The 20,350-nt window shown below is 40.5% G+C and overlaps 1 long non-coding RNA gene across 1 annotated transcript; it reads left to right on the top strand.

The window, feature by feature from the left end:
• The first annotated feature begins 10,248 nt into the window (after window positions 1–10,248).
• On the top strand, window positions 10,249–12,909 carry LOC144542729 (uncharacterized). The gene is made up of 3 exons (XR_013507422.1): window positions 10,249–10,308; window positions 11,369–11,491; window positions 12,431–12,909. It is a non-coding gene; the product is annotated as an uncharacterized LOC144542729 (long non-coding RNA).
• The last annotated feature ends 7,441 nt before the right edge of the window (window positions 12,910–20,350 follow it).

Here is a 20,350-nt window from a genome sequence, read left to right as displayed (position 1 = left end):
TTATTATTAATCGGTAGGGTGTTCTGGTGAATTCGGCTTGTATATAATCCTCCAAACAGCTGGAATTTTAACGGACTGGCCCATTTATGTGCCGGGGAAGTGAAGTGGAGTTACTTCACACACAAAATAGCGATTCTTTACCTTTTGATATGTTCCAAAAATCCACAGACAGCAGGAATCGTGGTGATGTCATCCTAATAATATGAATATAAATGATCCTGATCACAGCCATTGAATTCGTCCATCGAATTAAAAACATGCGGTAACGCTGAACGATAGAGGCCAGCATTGGACCAATAAATTACACATAGACCCTTTTAGATTGAGTCATTTACAAAAACATAATTGAACAATTAAATGAATGAATAAAATGTCATCATATCAGAGGTGATGATATCTAATATTTAAAGGTCCATATTCTCTACTTTCCAGAGTTTTATTTTGTCTCTTGAGGTCCATTCAAAGCTGTGTGTGTGGTGTCATGAACCAAAAACACTCTCAATCCATTTCTCCACGTTCATTTTCCAGCATCTCTCTGAGCCTTACCAAGAACAGGCCGTTTCTGTCGCCGTGTCTTTAAGGCTCATTAATATTAACGACCCCTCTGTTCCGATTGGCTAACCGTTTCCAGAGTGAAACGTGAGACGCCGCGGCCCGGCGGCTACAGGTAGGGAAAACTCTCCGGTAATAAACGATGACGACCGCTCGACCGCTTTGAAAAAAACACTTTGTTAGTCTATTATTTCTTACAGAAATGATAATGAGCGAACCAGCTAAGTTACGGAAGTCCAAACGGCTCGTTTAGAGGCTCGCTTTTCTAATATGGATTGTGTGGATTTAGTTTTGATACTTTCACCATGTTTAGATAGACCATCCAACTCCTTTATCATCACAGAGGCAAGGGGAGTCCTGCTTTACATGATATGGGACCTTTAATAAAAGGCCAGTATCAGCGTGTATATCGGTCTAATCCTAGGTTTTAGCACGGGGATCCCAGTAGGATCTGAACCCCTTGGCAGTGTAACGCCTTGCTCCACCCTTTGAGCTATGCACAACCGCAAAATCCACTTACATTCAGAAATTTGCATGTGGTGAGGATGGAGCGAGTGCGTCTAATCTCATATCCTCCTGAAGTTTGTCCATTAAGCCGGGCAATTTTCCCGGAATCCGTGTTGAAGTGTGATATTTCCAAGACAGAATACCCCCGGGCTCTGCTCTGGCAAGCCGGACCTCTGTGATTTAAGCAAGATATGAAACTGCTGTTGCTGGGGAAAAAAAAAACATGTAACTACAATTTTGAGGATTTCTCTTTTTCTTGAGGGTTTTGAATTGAGCACGTTCTTAGTCATTTCCCATAGTACCTTAATACAGTGAGAAAATAAACATTCTTTTCTTCATTTCTGAAAACCTTCATGTAGATGCATGGCTTTGTCTGACAACAGTGAAGAAGGAATGGGATAATTTGTATTTATTTATTCATTTTTAGTCTTAATCTGCGAGATTCTCATTTTCTTCAGTCTCCATCTTTGTCCCTCAGCCTCACTGTGGTGTTTCTGCACTGCTCTTTCCACAGATCACCTGTCAATCAAACAGTGTGGGCGGAGCTTGGATTTCCTGTTGATGCAGTTTGAGTTTCTCTTTTCTTTGTCTGTTCAGTCATGGTGGCTATCACTGCTCATGCTAGCTACCCAGTTCTTCTTCTTCTGTTGATTCCAAACAAACCGGAAATGTAATAAAACGCATCACTTCTACCAGACATCTTGTGAGACTTTCTACTTTTCCTCCTCTACATTTCAGAGGGAAATCTTGTCCTTCTTCCTCCACTACATTTATCTGCCGGCTGGAGTTACTAGTTACTTTGCAGAATAAGGTTTTACACGCAAAACATACGATAAGCTCATAAAATATGTTGCATTGTTAGAGTTTAAACTCCCCAACAGTATATGGAGCAGTTAGACCGACAACATTAAAATACTTCTGACAGGTTAAAGCTTCAATAATTTAACTCTCTGACAGAATGACGACTTTTACTTTTCATACTTCAGTTCATTTTACTGCTGATACTTCTATACTTTTACTGAAGTAAACGTTTGAATGCAGGACTTTTGCTCTTAATGATGTATTTTTCCATTATGGTATTGCTACTGTTACTGAAAGGATTTGAGGCCTTTTCCCTCTCTGCAGCTGTATCAGGTGTCAGCAGGTTGTGGGTTCTCGGCCCTCGTCAGTCTTCTTCTCTGGACTCGGGGATTAAGCAGCCAGTCTCTCCTGGGAGGTCGGATGTTTGCCTTTGGCAGCGAGTTTAGGAGAGGAAATGGGGATTATAGGGAGCCACACTGTTGTTGTTTTCCCTCACACTACGCATGGCAACTAAAACATACACAATGCTGGAGCTTCCTTCAACCAGAGAGAGAAAGAAAGCAATAAAACCTTTTCTCTGAAACTTCAGGTTCGGCTGCAGGAGACAAAACTCTGAAATCCAAGTCAGAAGATCCTGATCGTCTGAGGTGAGATCCAGAGCTGGAGTCACATGACTCGGACTCGAGTCAGACTCAAGTCACAGTTTTAATAGCTTGAGACTTGACTTGCTGCATGAAGAGAAGACTTGAGACTTGACTTGACTTGGGTTCTGGTGACTTGGGACTTGACTCTGACTTGTACTTTGATGACTTGAAAAGGTTTCTAAAGTCTTGACTTGAGATCTTGTGTTTGTGTAAATGACTCAGATTGAAAGTGATGAGATTTGTTCCAGCGGACGACTGAATTTAAATTCTGTTTTCTGAATTTGTATGGAATGATTGAATTTATTGAAGTTGAAACTGATTCTAGAAATCAAACTCATGATGCTCTTACCAAGTTTTTATCCTATTAAAACCATATTGCATTGAAAAGTCCTAGATATTTAGTTTTCTTTAAGATATTAAATTGATACTGGACTCTTGATTTGTTCTGACTTGACTTGCTGTTCTACATTTAGACTTGAGACTTGACATTAATGACATGGACTTGACTTGGTAATCTACTTTTAGATTTGGGACTTGTGCTTCAAGACCTGAGACTGACTTGGGACTCGAGCAAAGTTGACTTGGTCACTCCTCTGGTAATATCTTATTACCCTGCAAAAAAATCTCCATCTTAACAAGTCATTTAGTCTATTATTGAGTCCTAAAATTGTGATTTTTTTACAATAAGTGAAAAAAATCTGCCAGATCATTTCACTTGTTTCCAATGCAAATCAACTTGTTTGAAGAATTTAGTAGAATCAAGAGTCATTTCCTTGACAGCAGTGCAGTGATCTGCCTTATTCTGACTGGTTTCAACAGACTGACACTCTGTTCTAGAAAACTCCTGAAACAAGTGAAGCTGCATTGGAGACAAGTGGAGTTATCTCTCCTCACTGCAGAATGTTTCTCTTGGGTTAAGAAAAATAAGATCTGAAGGTTGAATATGAGACTAAGTGACTTAAGATGGAGGTTTTTTGCAGTAACAGCAGCTTAAACGTTGTCTCCGGTGAGTGTGAGTCATCGCTAACGGCCTCTGAATGGTAGAAAAGTGCTGTAACTTCCACTAATCGCTGTAATAGCTCTTCTGAATGGCTGTAATGACACCAGAGGACAGAGGTGGGAATCGCGAAGCAGCGTTAAGTGAAAACAGAAAGTTAAGTTAAGTGAAAGCATCTCTCCTCCAATCACTGGAAGCAGATATGAGAACAAAACAAGCAGAGGCATCTGGGGACAAATAACAGATATCAGATTAAATGAACAAACACTGTCCAAGGAGAAAGACGTGTGTTTAATTCAAATGCATATGTTTTGTGTTTTCTAAATACAGAAAATTAATTCATGAAGCAGCGGTGAGTGGAACGTCTCCACCGCTCTCCTCAGCTTCACTAAAAACTCTCCCTGTTACAAATTACACAGTGTTGTACTTATCATCTACCAAAAAGACAAAATGCGCCAAAGAAATCAATTGAATATGTATTTTAAATAGAAGGAACGGATAAACAGTCCGTCTGTGGCTGGAGGGTCAGATAAGGAGCTGGGGTGAAGCCAGTGAAAACACACACACACACACACAGCCTTTCAGATACCAGCAGTCATTCATTTAACCGCTTATTCTTATTCAGGGTCACGGCGCTGGAGCCTTTCCCAGCATGCACTGGGCAGCAGGCAGGGAAACACTGTGGACAGGCTGCAGCAGTCATGTTGTAAATGAACAGGAGGGTAAAGTATGATCTGCTGTTGGTGATCATCATGAGGCAATACAGATAAAACTCAAATATATTTTCAGAAAAGCATTGAATTCTGCCTTTTTCCTTATAACCAACATCAGCTGGATGCTACTGACTCTGATGTGCTGTGGATTTATGTCATAAAGATTCAGTCTAAATATGCAGGTGAACTCTAATTTGTGAATGAAAAGGTAGTAAACTGAGGTGGGTTTATTCTCCACATCATCCCTGGTCTCTCTCTTATTAAATTTGTAAGTATTTGTTTTCTTTTGTTAATTGATCTACAGTTGCAGCCTCTTGGCTTCCTCTTATAATTAATGAAATGAAACAGAGTGAAAAGGGAAAATAAAAATAAATCATCGTTTGGTTTCACACACACTCTCTCTCTCTCTCTCTCTCTCTCTCTCTCTCTCTCTCTCTCTCTCTCTCTCTCTCTCTCTCTCTCTCTCTCTCTCTCTCTCTCTCTCTCAGTGGTTAGTAATGTGAGTGACTTCGCTTGGGTCCCAGTATCAATTTAATATCTTAAAGAAAACTAAATATCTAGGATATTTTAGCCATTTATTAATAGGATAAAAACTTGGTAAGAGCATCATGAGTTTGATTTCTATAATCAGTTTCAACTTCAATAAATTCAATCATTCCATACAAATTCAGAAAACAGAATTTAAATTCAGTCGTCCGCTGGAACAAATCTCATCACTTTCAATCTGAGTCATTTACACAAACACAAGATCTCAAGTCAAGACTTTAGAAACCTTTTCAAGTCATCAAAGTACAAGTCAGAGTCAAGTCCCAAGTCACCAGAACCCAAGTCAAGTCAAGTCTCAAGTCTTCTCTTCATGCATCAAGTCAAGTCTCAAGCAATTAAAACCTCTGATTTCTAATAATATAATGATACATTAACGTAATATAATATTTCTAATTATTTTAAAGGATATCTAGCCTCTTGCATTCAAACCTTTTTCTGACTCGCATGTTTGACCCAACATATAATTCACAAGTGTTTTACAGCATGACGAGTCTTCTGACCGCGATGTAAAAATAAAACCGTGAGCTTTAAGATGAATCTCCTTCAGACTCGTGCCGCTCGCGCTCCTCAGCCTCCGTGTTTTCCAGCCAGCCGCTGCCAGCGCCGCAGGGAAATCACAGAGACGGGGAGTTCAGGGCTATTATTATTTTTTTTAAGTTTCTTTTTTTTTTTCAGTGGTGATTCACTAATGAGTTTTGGACGGGGGAGAGTGTTTTCCACCGCTCATTAATCAGAGGGGAAATGGCTCACTCTGTTAGCCTCGGTCAACATCTGTCCAGCCCATTACTCACTCCATTTGCAGAGTCAGCAGGATAACCGGCTACTGATGGTTTGCCTGGTCGACCTTTGACCCCCGTGCTTTATTCTTAGCAAGTATCTACTGAGAGAGAGAGAGAGTCCTTTGTACACTTCACCATTTAAAGTAATAATCGGCAACATTTTCATACTTTTACAAGGTCGTTCTACTGGATAAGATGAAGTACATGAAATAAGTTATGAGGGAGGATTAAAGTGGTAATACCTGTATTTTCATTTTTTTTTTAATTTTTTTTTTTTTAATGTTGTCTCCGTTTTATGTTTTGTTTTTAATCTGCGAGATTCTTGTTTTATTTTCTTAGTCTCCATCTTTGTCCCTCAGCCTCACTGTGGTGTTTCTGCACTGCACTTCCCAGAGGTCACCTGTCAATCAAACAGTGTGGGGGCGGAGCTTGGAAAAGATTTATGAACTGGATATACAGTAGGTTGGATCACTGTTGAGTTAGAGCAGGCAGCGATGGAGAGGAGCAAAACGAACATTTATTTATAAGAAAATAACCTCCACACACTTAGAGAGCCGTGTCATTTTTATTTTGCATATTGCTTTTGTTTTTAATCTGTATTTGTGTGTGTTGTTTTCTGTGAAACAGTTTGTGAAGCACTTTCTATTTGCTTTCTGTTTGCCCTTAATGTTTAGCTGTAGTTCTGCAGATTTTATTCTGCTGTTTTCCTCCCAGCAGGCTGTGAACTTATCAGGAAGCAGGAAGATTTCCAGAGGTCGCATCATTAGAGGAGGAGGGTCGATCTGCCAGTTGCACTTTATGGAAACTAGATGTAAAACCTTTGGACTTAAAAATATAAATAAACTAATGGAATCATTTTAAGCACGTTTTACAAGGGGAATAAACCCAGAGAGAGCTTACCTTCACTCTGTCAGGTCCATTTAGAGCCTGTGTGTGTGTGTGTGTGTGTGTGTGTGTGTGTGTGTGTGTGTGTGTAACGGCTCAGGAACGCTGGCCGCCCGACTCGCTGCCGAGGATTATGACAGCAGCCGTAAATGATAATGAAGAAAATCCACAGCCACTTAATGAGCCAGCGCCTCGCTGCCTATTTGTTTAATATCGACACTTATGTGAGCTGCCGTGTTAATCCTATATGAGCTGTAAACCAAAACTCATAAACACAACTGCCAGCTGTTTACCTTGATTCAGCCCAGAGCCTGGAAACCAGACGCTTTAATTTTGACGATATTTTAGTTTTTATCTTTTTTTTTATTTACCTTTATTTACCCAGGAAAAGTCTACTGAGGAGCCGGGGGGTTCAGTGCAACCTGATCTCAAACAAATACATGAAATTAACTTGATTTGTTGACGCCAAATTACGTGTTTGTGGCAGGTAAAGTGTCAAAATTCTGTTTTCCCAGCATGAACCGGTTACCTGAAGGAGACACGACTGTAAACAGGCAGCAGAGTCTCAGTGCAGCAGCTCAGGGACAGTCACGGTGCTGTGGTCGGGTGCTGGATGGACCATGAGTTTGTCTTCAATGCCGGAGACCAGAGTTCAGTTCCCAGCTTGTACGAAGGAAATTTCTAGCATGAGTGGAATTTAAAGCTGCACTAAGCGATTTTCCAACCACTAGAGGGCGACAGAAACCGCAACACATCTGTAAATAACACACAGCAATGCCACTTCACTACGGAGGCCTACGAATGACAAATGGAAGGATAAATGCTAACAGCTAAGCTAATCGTACCTATGGAGAAGTGTCACCGCGGTTACCAGTCTCACTTTGACAGATCTTTCTCCTGCTGAAGGTCACTGGTTTAACAAGTTCACTAGTTTTTTTAAAAATAAATTTCAGGAGTGGGAGGGGGAGAGCGCCGCTTTCAAACAGCGAGGGAGGAGACAAGCTAGTTTTAAAAAATGAATGAAATTAATTTGACAACAACCCATGACCAAAGTCTTTCCCTAACCCTAACCAAGTTGTTTTAGTTGCCTAAACTTAACTGTTAGTCAACCTTTAGCTGAAAATATTGTGTCCAATTCATGTTTTTGTCACAGAATCCAGTTTGAGGAATGTCATTTTCACGTAATTCATGTTCACAGCACGTAAATCTGTGCTTCAGAGTTTGTGCTCATTTCACAACTTTTTATGAGATCAGGTTGGTTCATGTTGGTAACTCTTACTTACTCACTTTCCCCGCCCACATTTTCCCAGCCAGTCGGGGGATTTAAACCTGCAACCCTCTGGTCACAAGCTCCCTTCTCTCTAACCTTTAGCCTTCTGCCGCCTGATTAAAACTCATTACTGTGACACATTACTGTACATCAGTGGCGGACTGGCCATCGGGAGGACCGGGACAATTCCCGGTGGGCCGCTCGCCACGGCACTTTGAGCTGCCTATTTCATAAGAGAGAGAGAGAGAGAGAGAGGAGAGAGAGAGAGAGAGAGAGAGAGAGACCCACCCCTCGCGAACGGAGCGTCAGATGAGCCGATCAGACAGTATTTTGGAGAAAAACTTAACAAAACGGAAAGGAACCGTCCGAAAAACGAAAAGGTGGGGCAGAGAAATTGAGGAATTAAAAAAATTGAAGGCCCGTGAAGCTGAGGCATAAAAAATGAGGGGTCGGGTTAGACAAAGTGTGCCTTGTCCCAAAACAAGACACACAGAAAATGATGTGAAAATGACATCCTTCCTTCTTCACGCTGAATAAAATGTGAGTAGAATAGAATACAACTTGTGTTACTTTTTGTAGGGAATGTCCTCCTACCCATGTGGGTAATATTAATGTAAGGAATACGGGTCTTTTCACACAGTGGCACTCATTATGAAGAGTTATCAATTTTCATAAAGTGGCACAAATTGTAAGATAAATATTCCTACAATATCTAAAAATCTGTCTTGTATCAGTCTCATAAAGTTAACTATCAATTGGAAATATTAACTAACAATTGAGTAATTATTATTGAAATTTCAATATTAATAGTTCATCTCAATTAAAATACAATATTATACCTTTGGTTAACACTAAATTAACAATATTGATCTTGCTGTATTCATGCATGCGTCACTGGGGTGGGATGGGGGGATGGTGGGATATTCTCAGGCTGGATGTGGGCCGGTCTGGTCAGAAAGTCCCGGGCCGTTTTCTTGTCCCGGTCCGTCCCAGCTGTACATCCGAGGTTTGAATCTGGCCTGGGACCTTCGGTGCTTGTCATCCCCCTGTCAGTCTCTACTGTCAACTATCCAATAAAGCAGAAATGCAAAAAAAAAATGTAATTACTTCATGTTCATCGTTCAATATCTGTAAAACATAATGGTTTCAGTCTGGACAGTCGTTCTGTCGGCCAAGGGAACAAAACTGCTCACAAACATGTTTCAATGCATTTCTTCAGTCTGCCAGTCTTTCTGTCACACTCCATATTACAGCATGAAGAGACAAATGAATGCAGGCGTTTTGATAGTCATTGGGCATTTTATCCTATTATGAACAAAATGTCATTTCCCATTCTCAATTTTTTGCTTCCCACTGCGAGAAATAAGATTTTCCATTCCCAGGAGTCAACTGAAGGAATCAAAGCAAGACTCTTTAATGATTTCCACATGAGACGCTCTTCTCCTCACTTTGAAGAAAGTGTTGAGCCAGTTGTTTGTGTCCTGGACCGTCCAGACTCACACTGCAGCCTTCATTCTCTCATTCTCAATTCCTGCTCATATCTGATTTTTCATATCTATTCTCGGATGTGACCCATATCTGAACCGACAGCGATGTGGAAAAGACACGCGTGTGCAGAGAAACAATAACAAAAGACGCCACATCCATTTTTGTACCTATGTTTCTCTCGCTTGTTTCAAACACATTTGGGTTCAGGTATGCTCTTCAGTTTTCAGTTTTGACTGAATTGAGCCGTTTCCCCAAATACCAAGTTAAAATATCAAGTTGTCTTTTTGTCTTTCTTTCTGTTGTCTCATTGTCCTCCATCCTAACGCTGCTCAGACAAGCTCCTGCGGCACCAAAATTATGACAATTGTCTCACAAGTTGGACTGCAATGTTTTGTATTCCAATCACTATTAATTACATCCCTGCATTGACACACACACACACACACACACACACACACACACACACACACACACACACACAGTAAGTCTCCACACCAAGGTGTGAAAAAACATTTTCGTTAACTGAATTAAAAACAAAAAACGAGGCTTTACAAAAAAACGATAACTAACTGAAACTGTATTGTGTGTCTACAAAACGAACTAGAGAAAATGTTTTTTTTCAATTTTTTTTTACCTTTTTGAATCTCGCCCCTGACAAATACCCCATATTACAAAAAAAGACTAAAACTAACACTGAAACTAATAAAAACTAAACTAAAACTAAGCATTTTCAAAAAATAAAAACTAAACTAAACTAGCAAACCTGCTTTAAAAACTAATTAAAACTAAACTGAAATTGAAAACAAAAAGTCAAAACGAAATAAAAAATAAAAACTAATGGAAAAATGCAAAACTATAATAACCTTGCTCCACACAGATGTATATATTGGATATGCTTGTTTAACTCTCTCCCACACACACACACACACACACACACGTTCAGAGGTCAGTGGAGCATAGCGGGGGGGGGGGGGGGGGGGGGGGGTCTTCCAGTTCCTTTAGTGAACTGAGGAAATGATTTAAGAGCAGAAGCCGACCTCTAAACTCATCATGACTCCGTCCCACACTGTCGTCCCCCGACTGACGACAACGGCCCGCTGTAACCTGCCAGCTGTCTTCTGGAGAGGTAAGACACTCTGACAGATGTTGATGTAAAGTCATGTGGCATCTCTGACTGAACGGCATGAATCTAAAGATGTAGGCCTATCGTGTGTTTAAGTATTATTATTATACAGTATGTCTCACTGCACCGTATGAGATCATTGGTTCTTTAGGAAATGGCTTGAAATAGCCCAACTAAAGGCCAAGTAAAGCTAGAACAGAGTCTCTCTGGGGTTGATTAAATTACAGTAACTTATGCTAAACAATATTCGATGAAAAGAAAATAATGCGATCCTTTCAATATGTGTATCTATTTGTAAAGGAGGAGCATAATATCCAACATCGTTTCTCTTTCTTTCTCTTGGAAGTTGGCAGGAAGCTGTTTAGACACACAGTGAGAGGATATGAGGAATACAGATAAACAAAAAAAAAAGGAGCATTTGTGCCATTCTGTTCTTAGAGATAAGGGAATATAAATAACACTTTCTGCTTGGCAAAGGTAATTCATGTGAAACATGTCTTCCCCAGCCCGGTTTCAAGGGTTGGTATTTACCACAACACAGTAGAATAAATGGATTTCATGATTCCCAACAAATCTGCTCTAATTTAAGGTGATGGTGATGTGACCTCTAATATTATTTATTTAAAATCCCCACATATATTGAGCTTATCAGGCCCTGTGTGGTGTTGTGGCATGAAGCACAAATAGGAAGTGGGTCTTAATGGCTGTAATTTACCATTTTTGGGGAAATCTACCACATTTTGACTGTTGTCACTGAGTGTCACTGGCTGTTTGGATTACTCATAAATCAAATGAATGAATGACGTTGACATACGTAGACATTGTCACCAGAAAAAGTCCGTTTGTCAGTACAGTTTGTCAGAAGGGTTTGATTTTACTGTAAATACCAAAATAACCTTGAGACTTAGTCAGCTGAGAAAAAAGGGGAAGTGGTAAATCATTTTCTTTCCGATGCACAGCGCTGTGCTGAGAAGCAGAGCAGATGTCATCCTGTTGTTTATTCTATTTATATTTGATGGCTGTAATCTGATTCTCATCTCTGATCTGATTTCATCTTCTGCAGTGAGCGGCACCATGGATTTTTCACGCGACTACATCTGGTTATGGGTGATCATTGGAATGATTTTTGTGACTTTGGTGATCAGCCTCATCTTCATTCTGATCAACAAGTGTTTATCTGAGGACGGTAGGTCAGATTTCTGCCTGTGATCATTGGGCAGAATTTTAATTATTCTACATGTTACAGCAAAAAGTTGACTTCTTTTTCCTCTTTCTTCTCCTCTTCTTCTTGTTCTTCTTCTTATGATGATGAGTAGTACTACTGCTACTAATATGATTATAACTACTACTACTACTGCTACTACTACTACAACAACTACTACTACTACTACTACTACTACTACTACTGCTACTACTACTACAACTACTACTACTACTGCTACTACTACTACTACTGCTACTACTACTACAACAACTACTACTACTACTACTGCTACTACTACTACAACAACTACTACTACTACAACTACTACTACTACAACAACAACTACTACTACTACTGCTACTACTACTACAACAACTACTACTACTACTACTACTACTGCTACTACAACAACTACTACTACAACTACTACTACTACTACTGCTACTACTACTACAACAACAACTACTACTACAACAACTACTACTACAACTACTACTGCTACTACTGCTACAACAACTACTACTACTACAACTACTACTACTACAACAACAACTACTACTACTACTACTACTACTACTGCTACTACTACTACAACTACTACTACTACCACTACTACTACTACTACTACTGCTACTACTACTACAACAACAACTACTACAACAACTACTACTACTACTACTACTACTACTACTACTGCTGCTGCTACTACTACTACAACAACTACTACTACAACTACTACTACAACTACAACAACAACTACTACAACTACTACTACTACAACAACAACTACTACTACTACTACTACTACTACTAGTAGTTGTTGTTGTTGTTGTTGTTGTTGTAGTAGTACTACTACTACTACTACTACTACTACTACTACTTCTATTCCCATTCATTCACTTTTTACACTTCTGATTACAGAGATAAACAGGAACAGGCTGAAGTTTTCTAATGCTGCCCCAGTCAGCTGGAACTGCTGAGAGACTCGGCGGACCGGAAAGCAACCGATTTTTTTGTTGAATGGTTGATTTATTTTTGCATTATTATTTGTGACCACAGTTACCACAGTTTGGACCAAATCTGATCAAAAATCAGAACGCTGCTGTAAGTTCTGATGCCGTGTTGCTGTGGTCGTATTGACAGAAATACATCAGTTGGGGCTGTTTTACACCTGTTTTTGCTTTTGTTCCACGCAATATTCCAATAAAAACAAAAATGGATTTTATAACCATAATTTAATACATTACTTGTATTATAGCCAGGAATTTAAACCCATAAAGTAGATCCAGGAGCAAAATAACAAGGACCTATACATGTGATGTGAAGGCAGCATGGAAAATACTAATCACAGTTTTTTTGTTTAGTTTATCGGACAATTTTTTAAAACATAATAAAATCTTTAGAAGCATTTCATGAAGGATAACGCCAAAAGTTCAAGAGTTATTTGTACTGCGGTCGGCGGGTTCCTTGGTGTCATGTTTTGTTTCTTTACCACACCACAACATAAATGTTCCCAGCTTCACCAGAGCCTCCGACATGCAGCTCTACCAGACCGGAGGCAACGAGGATTTAAAGTTTAACTTCGGTATTTTTCAACCTGGACCCTATTTTCCCATCTTTTTGTGTCTAAGTGACTAAAGGGGACAACAGCATTATGGAAAGGATCCTACAGAGAAATGAAACGTTTTTCTTTACCTTTTCGCTTGATCCGGTCTGTGTGTAACTTCCTGCAACAACTCAACTCTCGCGAGACTTGAGCGAGACTTGGTTGCACACAGACCGGATCAAGTGAAAGGTAAAGAAAAATGTTTCAAAAAGATGGGAAAATAGGGTCCAGGTTGAAAAATACCGAAGTTACCCTTTAAGCAATATCACACTCGAGGTCATGCTGTTATGCTGTACGTATATCTATATGCTGTATATGTGATATTGATTGATACACAGTAAAACGTCCCACTGCTGTTAGACTGTATATCAGCACTCATGGAATATGCCTCCTGTCCAATCAAATTACTCGACCGGAACTAACTGTTGTATAATTGCAAATAACTGTCAGCATTTGGGGCAGAGAGCAGGCTCAGCCCTCGCTCCCTCTGCTTCCTGACTGATGACGCCGTCATCCAAGACGCCATCCAATCAAAATGCCAGAACGTACCAGCGATCGGACCGCCCCCCCTTTGTCGAGGAAGTGACCAGATCTATGAAGCGTCAAAAAAATTTAAAGTAGGTGTGCATAATATGCGGAAACAAACAAATGATTCCAAGGAAAAACAAATGTAAACCCAGGCGCTTCAGATGGCCAGTCGACATTTAACCTGTATACACTGTAATCAATATCATATTCTTTGTTTTATACATAATAAAAAAACTTGGTAACACTTTCTATGAAGCCAGTGTCTATAATACATTATAATCATACTTATAACACATTATAATGCCATCATAATGCATTATAAGTATAGTTATAATCATGCATAGACAGTTATAATGTTTCTTTCAAACACATTACTTACAATCTGTTATAAAGCTTTTTCATTACCACTTCAATGAAAAAGCTTTATAACACATTATGAGTAATGTTATAAAACATTATAACTGTCTATGCATGATTATAACTATACTTATAATGCATTATGATGGCATTATAATGTGTTATAAGTATGATTATAATGTATTATAGACACGGGCTCCATAGAAAGTGTTACCAAAAACGTATTATTATGGGAACGCCTCTCTAACCGGGCCACCCTGCAGCCTAGAAATAAGGAAATATTCAAAATGAAGTGTGTATATAGTGAAATTTGCTTCAAATTTGCCCATATTATCCATTTACTATGACAACCAACACTGTTGTGTCAAACAGGCGGAGCTGGCACCTCGCTGTCTGTCTTGGCCAAATCCACGGCACACACTCCGGTGGAATCAGATTGAAATATTGAAATCCATCTCCAGTTGGACTGTGTAATCCGTTCGCTGTGTCGAGCCAACGCTCTCCGCTTACCGTGACGCCCGGTCCGATCCCGAGTCAAACACACAGACGCAGCGGCCGGGCGAGGCGCTCCGGCTGAGTCACGGCGTCTGTTCGTGAGGAGGACGGCGGCTCGTTATCAGATGTGGAGGAGAGCGAGGTTTCCGCTCCACGATGCCCTCGGCTCTGGCTCCCGCTTTCAAATTTCCGCACCGGATCGACTGGCTTTTCTTTGGACCGGCGGCGGCTCTCCTCACGGCTCATTTACCGCCGTTCATTATTAACGATTATCAGTCCTGAAAGCGTGAGCGCCAAGAATCATTTTCTTTGGGTTCGGTCTCAGACAGTTTTATGATATAGATAAATTAGAGATGGATATCACCGGCCGTAATTACCAAATAAATAACCTACGTGCGAGTGTGGCTCGCACAAAGCTGCCAGTAATTCCACTGGCAAATGTAAAGTATATTTTGTTCAGTGAATAGCTCCAATTGATCATGATGTTGAAAGCATAATGTGAAGTTATGGCACAATTACACAAGAAAATGGCCATAAAAACAACTTATTTAATGCTCAGTCGACTGTATGTGAGTTATTTATCTGACGCTCTCACCCAGGTCGGGTCAGCCGACATGCTGCTGGAGGGACTGAACCTGTGACCTTCAGTTACCGTGTGACCTTCAGTTACCGTGTGACCTTCAGTTACCGTGTGACCTTCTATTACCGTGTGACCTTCTGTTACCGTGTGACCTTCAGTTACCGTGTGACCTTCAGTTACCGTGTGACCTTCTATTACCGTGTGACCTTCTGTTACCGTGTGACCTTCAGTTACCGTGTGACCTTCAGTTACCGTGTGACCTTCTATTACTGTGTGACCTTCAGTTACCGTGTGACCTTCAGTTACCGTGTGACCTTCTATTACTGTGTGACCTTCTGTCACTCTGCTTTAGTTCTTCAGTTCTATAAACGTTTCTCAGAGGCAGAGCTGCTCTGGAGGCAGAAATAATCTGATTGGCTCCCATTGGAGTTAAACTTCAATGGGCGGAGCCAAAGAACCATTTTTTTTCAAGTGCAAGTTAGCTAACTGGCAAACTTGAATAGTAAAGAAGGAACTCTGGTCAAAAAAGAAATAAAAATATAAATGGCAGTGATTTATTTTTTCATTCATGACCATGGCATCATGATGTTGGAAGGCCAGCAACTAGCTAACCTAGATAGCTAGGTAAGCTAGTTAGCTAGCTAGTAAGATAGCTAACCCTAACCCTAGACTGTATTTTTCCAGTTAGCAGCAGAGCGCTAGGCTTCTTAATATTAGCTTCCTCCTCTCTTACCTCTTGTCTTTTTCACTGAGCTTCAGTCTAATGTTACTTAGCCAGAAAAACTGTGGCTCTTTGGCTCCGCCCACTGAGGTTTAACTCAACCAATCAGATCATTTCTGCCTCTAGGAAATGTTTGCAGAACTAAAGCTACAGTCAAACCAGGACGCTCTTCCAACTAGCGTCATTCTTTGATCTCACAGTCGCACGGTGTGACATCACTGCTGCAGTGTGTGATTTAAAGTGAAGCAGATTCTTCCAGTTGTAAGACATTTGTCTTTCAAACTCCAACACTGCTTACTGCATCGTTTCCCCACCGAGTAAAACTGTTCACACATTTTACAGATGCTCTGACTGTTGCCAGGGAGTGAGGTTGTGTTTACAGCTCAGCCCTGTTAACCCTGTGAGGTCTGATGCTGATAAATAAATACTGGATCAGAGAACAGGATGAGGTCAAGGACAAAATGACGACGCTCATCGAAATTCACTGTGAAACTACCAATCAGAATCACATATACAGGAGTTTGTGTTGGTGGCATCAGTGCAGAGACACCTGACATATGGACACACATGAACAGCACAACAGCATCTTACACACAGAGCAAAACACAACTGAAGGGAAACTATACATAAGCCCTTGTGCTCGTCTAGCCTTGTTGCTCAGCTTGAACTCAGTAAAGATCAGTGATGGTTTCTATTCATGGTAACCGCTTCCATGGGACTCATCAGACAGAAAAGCTGTTTGTCAGAAAGAAATCAGTAGCTGTCCTGCAGTCATAACAGAATTACGATACCAAGGCAAACTGCGAGAATGCCAACGGTGAGTAAGTGAAGCAAAAATCTGCTGTAACTCCAGACGCAAAACAATAAACATCAGAAACTGAACGCCCATATTTGAACGCGATCCAGTTGAAAATGATTTAATTTTGATTTCCAGCAATTATTGAAGCTGTTTTTTTTTATTTAATCCTTATTTAATAAAGGGAGGTTACACACCTGAGAGGCTGTTTGATACCGAGCGGCTTTACTGCAGCAGCTGAACGGGAGTTTTTTGGGTTACTCATTCATATCGCCCTCCCATACTTTTCCCCCAGGGATTCAAACTGCTGACATTCCCAGGCCTGCCCCATAAAAGTGAGATTTCCATGTAGGATTGAGGGAATACTGCCCTTCTATAGACTGATGAACCGTGTGATTTTGCTCTGTATGGAGCGCTGGACATTTCAAGGGAAACAGTGAGAGCAGCGATAGTTTATGGAATCGTTTTCATCGTCTTTTGATGTTTTTTTTATTATATTCCAGTGACAGTGACGACATTCCCCGCAAAATGTAAACTCAGCAGTTTGAGAGTCCTGGGCTTCTGCCACGCCGACGACACGCGATCACAAGGAGATCTCCTCAATCTGGAGAAAAAGTGACACTTACCCCACACAAAACTAAAACAGATTAAAAGGTACTTAGTGCTTTGTAAACTCCGCTTTTAGATAAGTGCTGTATAAATGACTTTTAATTACCAATTGAGACTGTCTGCAGCCGCACTTCTGACTCTCGCTGTACAGTGTGGATCTGCACTGCCAGTCAAAAGTTTGGACACATTTTTCTTTATTTTCTGGTTTATTTTTCCACATTTTAGAATAACAGTAAAGACATCAAAACTATGAAATAACACAAATGGAATTATGCAGCGACCAAAAAAGTGTTAAATCAAAACTATCTTATATTTTAGATTCTTTAAAGCAGCCGCCCTTTGCCTTGATGGAAAGGCAAAGGCTTTGGAAAGAAATTCATACATAGGATCAACTTCACTATTTATATTTGTCTAAGAAACTAATTTCAAGCATTTAAGCAGAAGCCTTTAGATCAAAATGGCTTTAAGATAATGAGAAACAGAGAACATTCAGTCAGGTGGGTCCAGACTGGTGACTGGTAGTGTGTGTATGTATGGAGAATGTACAGAATTTGGGGCCCCCTTACAAGATATTACATCAGGCCCCCCAACCTGTCATATCTGACCTGGAAAAGCAGCACCTCACCTCTCTGAACACCCCCCCCCCCCTCCCCCTCACTGAAGCTGACTCATGGTGAACTTGTTATGAGAGCGTCTCTGTCTCCGAAATAGTGGAAACAAAAAGGCTAAATACTGAAGATTTCTCCCCTGTGGAGTGGATATAGTGTAAAACTCTGGTGTGTGTGTGTGTGTGTGTGTGTTTAGTGTCAGAGTCATGCTGGGACACAAGTACTCCCAAAGGTCACTTTTACTGCTGTTAGGAGCCAGTGCTGTTTTACTGGAACAATTCTTTGGCTTTGAACACACAGCACACAGGAGTGTGTCGATCCTGTGTGTCTACGAACCAAAAATCCCTTAAAATACCCTTACATTTACAGGAATTCAGCCCTTAATTCATGCAAAATCCCCTTAAATGAGTTAAGGGAGTTATTAATGGAGGAGACCCCATCAAAACCTTCTGAAACACCCCCTTAATGTTTGACTGCTTACTTTCTAATTTAAAGTAAAATTCAGGGAGACAGGAACTTTCCATTAATAACTCGTTAATAACATGTAAACCTGCACAAAAGGCAGGAAAAATCCCTTCATATCTAGTGTCTCCATGAACCAACCCATGAATAAATCATAATGGATAATTAATGTTTATGTAATGAGAAATTAATGACACTTGAGGGATAAAATGAAGGGGTTTGGTTTGGTAGTGTGTGTCATGTGTCAGCACCTATTAACCAGCTCAGATTCCCTGAGCACCAGTTGTACTTGGTGAGTCAGAGTGGTTCTGGTTCTGATCATGTTTTGTGATCAAAAATAACATAAAAAGGAATTTGCAAAGGCACAGTCACTGACAAAGACACACACACACACACACACACACCTGGATTTCCAAGTTCCCGTTTTCCTGCAGATGAACTGTTGGAAAATGTTTGCGTCTGCTTTACAGAGGCAGCTGATGTCGGGATCTGAACGTTTTATTCCACTTACACATGGTTGCTTTCTCTCTTTCCTCCGACTGACCCTGTGTGGGATTGTATACGCTGTGCGGTGATGTAGGATTAGTCAGGACTTAGTCATGAAGGGTTTCTGCTTGGGGAATGCAGCCCAGCTAACCCTCTGGTCTTGTAAAAACCACAAGGTCTAGTGAGGTTATATTTACACTGTGTAAGAGGAAAAGAAGTCAAACAAATGAGTGTATGTCATCTTTCACTGGCACTGTACACTTTTTCAGGAACTTTCACAAATTTGTACCTTTTGGTTAAAAAATGTACAAATGATATACTGTAAAATACCCCATGAAGGTGAATCTGTACCCTCTATAGTGATTATATTTACTTTTCACCAGAGACGGTATACACATGCAGCTAATTTAGCAGAAAAATATATAAACATGTAGTCTAGTTATTTTGGTAGAAAAGGTATGATGGACATACGTAACTTTATAAGGCTTTTGTTGTTTTTGTATTGTTCAGGTTAATACAACAGACTGCGTAAAGTATATTTGTAGAATTGATTTAACATTTCTCAGAGGCAGAAATAATCTGATTGGTTGAGTTAAACCTCAGTGGGCGGAGCCAAAGATCCACAGTTTTCTGGCTAAGTAACATTAGACTGAAGCTCAGTGAAAAAGACAAGAGGTAAGAGAGGAGGAAGCTAATATTATGAAGCCTAGCGCTCTGCTGCTAACTGAAAAAATACAATCTACCATACTAAGTTATCTAGGTTAGCTAGTTAGCTAGCTGACCTTCAAGTTCAGAATAGATACTAGCCTATAGCTAGCTAGGTAAGCTAGTTAGCTAGCTGCTGACCTTCAACATCATGATGCCATGGACATGAAGGAATGAAAAAAGAAATCATTGCCATTTATATTTTTTTGTTTATATTTTGACCAGAGTTCCTTCTTTGCTATTCAAGTTTGCTAAGCTAACTTGTGCCAGTTAGCTAACTGTGGGGAAACTGTGGTTCTTTGGCTCCGCCCACTCAGGTTTAACTCAACCAATGAGATTGTATTCATGACTAAAACTTCAGTCTGTGATAGGCTTATAGTCTCCTGTCCTCACTGTCTTTCATTGTGTCTGTCAGCTCCTGCACCGTGTGTGTCAGTACTGTCAGTATCTGTAAGTTGTTGATATTTCTCAAATCCCACGAGACAAATTCCTGCATAAATATTGTACTTGGTGATTAAAGTGAAGCTGATTTTGAAGTGAACGGTGGCGACCGGTGGAACACCTCAAACTGAGCGAAGCGGCCCCGCTGCCAGACTCCACTGCCTCTTTCCATGAGGTCATCCTCAGAAAGCCTCGCAGTTTATAGTTCTGCTAAGAGCCTCAAGACCGGGACAGAGGATGAGTTTTTATTGCACTTAACAGCGACGTATAAACAGCGTCTGCAGCGCTGAAAGCCGCTCTCAGCCTTCGCTTCTCCCCAGATGCCGTAAGGTGTCGTTACACAGATCTGGATCTGGATCCGGATCGACCGTATAAAAACTTCACTTCACGTGTCTCGGTTAATTGGCTTCCTTCTGTCGAGTTCACATGAATAAACTGAAAACACCA

The sequence above is a fragment of the Centroberyx gerrardi genome, chromosome 18 (assembly GCF_048128805.1).
Source record: "Centroberyx gerrardi isolate f3 chromosome 18, fCenGer3.hap1.cur.20231027, whole genome shotgun sequence".
NCBI classification, from domain to species: Eukaryota; Metazoa; Chordata; class Actinopteri; order Beryciformes; family Berycidae; genus Centroberyx; species Centroberyx gerrardi.
The sequence above is the reverse complement of the archived record's forward strand: the minus strand, read 5'-3'. Positions and strand labels throughout refer to the sequence as shown.